Here is a 4335-nt window from a genome sequence, read left to right on the forward strand (position 1 = left end):
AAGAGCTCAGGGTGATCCCAGCATCACCAAGAACAGACAAGAACACGCTCCCCCCACATAAAGCACTTGCCGCAGGATTCACCCCCCCAAAGGGAGACACCCCAATGTCTTGAGGCTTCTGGGCCCCAGCAGCCCCGGGTCTCCAGGGGTTGCTCCCCTCTGCTTCTGCAGCCTGAGAAGCCGAGTGGAGGAGGACACCCTGTACACTGTGGGGGAGTGGAGGGAAAGGAGGGCCAGAGCCTGCCGGCTTCACCCAGCGCAGGGGAAGTTCCCCTTCACATCCCTCCCTCTTACCTCACTCTGGGCTCTGGGGACAGGCATCACCTGAGTGGCCCAGACTCTGGGAGGCCTCACCTGGGCCTTCTTTGACTCCACAGCACCCAGCGCTCTGTCACCCCCCACTTAGAGCCTGGAGCAGGAGCAGGAGGCGGAGGCGCCCTTGGCTAGGAGGAGGAGCTCCCTGGGCATCCCTGCCTGGCCTGCGCCTCCTGCCCCCGGGAGCAGGGAGACGGGGCTGGGCCGGGGGCCCGGGGCAAGCCCGACACCTTCCCACCCCACCCCTCGCCCAGAGACAAGGCACTGAGACAACTGACCTGCTAGGAGGGTCCCCCTGAGGAGTCACCAGGCAGTGACCACCTCCCCAGAGTCTATTGCTGCTGCGGCCTTTGCCTGCTTCTCCCGGAGGTGCTGGGCCAAGGAGAGGCCTGGGGCCACCTAAACCCACCCATTTCCCCTCGTTAGCACCCCAGCCATCACCCAGGCCCTCTTACGAGGAGCCCAGGGGCCACCCACAGCTGTTTTGTGCTGGGTCTGAAGCTTTCCTTGTTGGCTACTAAGATCTCCAAACCGGCGTGTAAGTCCTGAAGGGCCCCAGGCTCGGCTTGTTCTGGGACTTCTCCTAGGCCACGCCCACAGTGCTGCCCCTCTGCACCCCCCGAGCCCCGACCTGCAGATTCTGGCTGGGGAAACAGCACCCACTGGCTGCTGGTGGGCGGTGGCACCTCACAGGGTGTCGAGGCCGCCTCCTCCAGCTGTGGCCCTGATTGATGCCTGGGAAGCTAGACGTGAACGCACAGGTCGTCTCCTTTGAGCACAGGGTCGATGGCAGCCCCGGTGGGTCCCGAGCCACCTCCCATGGTCCCCAGGGTTTGGCCGGGAGGCCATTTCTCATCCAGAAACAATGACAGGTAGAGCCACAGCATGCCCTGAGAGCCCCCCCAGGTCTTCAGTACTCAGTTTAATCCCATCTGAGCATCGGGAGGGCGGAAGTGAGTCCACTCTGTTGTTCAAGGAGGGTCTTCAGAAGTCGATGTGATCAGATAAGGTCGCCAGGGTGGGCCCCATGACTGAGTCCTGGAGGCTTTATAAGAAGAGGGAGACCAAAGACGCACCCATGCTCCCTCTGTCCCGCCACGTGATGCCCGGCCCCACCCCAGGGCTCTGTCAGCAGGGAGGCCATCTCCAGGTGCAGCCCTTGCACCTCTAGAACCATGAGACGAAATAAACCTCTTTTCTTGAAAAGAAGATCCTGCGTCAGGATTCACATTACAGCAAAGAAACGTGGACTAATGTGGAAAACTGGCTCTTTACTGTAACTGCGCCTGACCACGGGGAGGCGGCTTAGGAGCTGGGCAGCAGAGGGAGGGTGGGAGAGGCTCGGAGGAGAGGCTGGGAAAAGCCTGGACAGGAGAGGTGGGGCCCTATGGCAAATCTGGTGGGGACTCAAGGACAGAGAGACAAACAGAGCACCGGTGTCCTGGAGGCTGGCGTGGGTTGTAACAGGAAGCTGACAGGAGTGGGACGCTGTGCGGAGGGACTTTCCCGGGGAGACCTGGGTTCCACTGGGAACGGGGCTAAAGGTCTCCCTCGTTAGGCTGAGGCAAAACTCGGACACCTTGGGCCGTGACCGGGACCGTGGGGGAGGCTGCAGCCAAGAAGGACCGACAGGCTCTGGTGAGAGGAGATTTTGAAGTGATGGGACTTTCGGGCCGTGGCTTCGGTGTCACTGGCTCGGTCAGATTTACAGCGAGGCCCTGGAAAGATGGGAGACCCAGAGGCTGGGCGGGTGTGACGGAGGCAGCTTGCTGAGGAGCCCACAGGTCAAGGGAGGTGTGGCTTCCACGGGGACACCGCGCAGTCCTCTGGGGCGTCTCAGAGGTCTTGGTGAAGCACTCTGCTCCGGGGAGTCCGGTTGGAGGAGGGATCCCCGTGCACTTCCAAGTGCTTGTTCCCAGGCACAAGCTCACCAGTCCCGCCGGGTGCTCCGGCCTGGACATGGCCTTGTCACATTTAACCCCTGACCTGTGATGCCAGATTCGTGGGACCCCAAAAGACCTCCAGGAGCCAAATCCGATGCAATCACACAAGAGTCTTTACTGCAAGCTCGAGCCTGGACTCACAACTGTTCCCGACGCAGCGGTCCCAGGGAATGAATCCTGCTCCTTTGTCCAGTGAGATTATATAGGATTTGGGGGATACTCTATGCATCACAACATCACACAGCAAATCATTCCATACCTCGGGAAAGTCAAACAACAACTCTTAACATTGATTAGCACATTCACTGGTGGGAACAAGTTGGGTAGGGGTGACTGGTTAGTACAAGAGGGGGATTCCTTTGAACTGATTGGTTTAGGCCACGAGGGGTGTACGTGCTGAACTACATGGTTTCCTAACATGTTATCAACCACCATAAACTACTGGGGGGTCATCTGGCATCCCAGGTATTTCCCTGTCTCATGCTGATTGGAGGTTGCTAGGGGGTTGCTAGGGTCCTCACCTAGCCTGACTGAGTCAGGGACACCTGGCCGCAGACCTCTCCTGTTATTTACAAACAACTCAGCAGGGTGGGTATGTGCCTAGGAGTGCTCTGTGGGTCTTTCCCAAGGACAAGGGTCACGCCCCCTTCCTTGGACAGGCCTTGAGGGAGAAGCTGCTGATTTATTTATTTTCAAAACTGGAGTCACATCAGTTTCTCAGCCCGTCGGTGCTGCAGGCCGTGCGTTCCCAGTGGCCTCCCAGTTGCCCACTCCTTGACCTGGTTTCGTGTTTACCAGCTGTGTCTGTTCTCTGTTCCGTGTCTGTGTCCCCTGCCCGCTGTTGGGGGGACCCTGGGCCTTTCTCACTGAGCTGTGGGGCACCTTATGCATTACTGGGTGCAGATGGCGGGAGCTCGCTCGGTGCTGAATGTGGTCTCCCGTCCATGGCTTTCACCCTCCGTGGCGACTCCTGATGAACCAATATTCCTCATTCCTGTCTTTACCTTTTCATGAAATTGTAATACACCAAAGCAGCAGAAAGAAAATTAGAGTGAACATGGGTTCGCTGATAGCTAAATCTGTGTCGCCCAGGCCAGGGCACGGCGCCCTCCTGTTTGTTCAAACACCAGTCTAGATGTCGCCGGGAGGGTGTTTTTCAGTGACGAGCATTTAAAATCTGCAACGTGGGCCAGGCGCGGTGGTGCAAACCTGTGATCCTAGCGACTCGGGAGGACGGAAGCAGGAGGATCCCATGTCAAGGCTGGCCTCAGCAACTTAGCAAGACCCTGTCTCAAAATAAAAAGTAAAAAGAACTGGGGATGTGGCTCAGTGGTAAAGCACCCCTGGGTTCAATCCTCGGTACCAAATAAAGAAAATCAAATAAAATCAGTAAACTTGGAGTAGAGCGGTCACCCCCATGAGGTGGGGCCACCCCACGAGATGGGGCCTGGCGCAGTCAGCGGAAGGCTTAAGAGCAGAGACTGAGGCTCCTGGGAAGGAATTGGGCTCAGGTCCGAGACTCCAGCCTGCCTGACCCAGAGTCCAGGCTCTGCAGCCCCCAGTCACACAAGCCAGGTCCTTCAAACACGTCTATGGTTTGCAGAAGCATGCGTGTGGCACGTGTGTAGAATACGTGCACGTGGTGTACGGGTCTGTTGGTCTGCACCTCCGAGGGCCTTGAACGCCACCACCTGCCTCAGCACAGTGGCAGCCGTTGCCTTGTCCCCTCTCCTTGTCCCCTCCCCCTCTGTGTGTTTCTTAAAGTAATTGCAATGAAATGTTTGTAATTAAAGTAAATTACAAACAGCATGGTGCTTCAAGCATAAATAGACAAAATAGTTCAGCAAATTCAGCATTCATCTCCCAAAATGGAGGCTCCTCTCCAACGGAACCACAAGCCATTGGCACAGCTAGTTCAGTGACCAGTAATTCCCTGATGCATCCAAACAACCCACAGTCACTTTTCCCATGTCCCCAGATGGCTCTCACTGCTGATTCGTTTGAGCTGACACCCAACGGAGCCACACTCTGGGAATGTCCCCTAGTCTTAAGAGCGCAGTTCCCTCACCCGTCCACC

The sequence above is a fragment of the Marmota flaviventris genome, chromosome 9 (assembly GCF_047511675.1).
Source record: "Marmota flaviventris isolate mMarFla1 chromosome 9, mMarFla1.hap1, whole genome shotgun sequence".
In the NCBI taxonomy this organism is placed as follows: domain Eukaryota; kingdom Metazoa; phylum Chordata; class Mammalia; order Rodentia; family Sciuridae; genus Marmota; species Marmota flaviventris.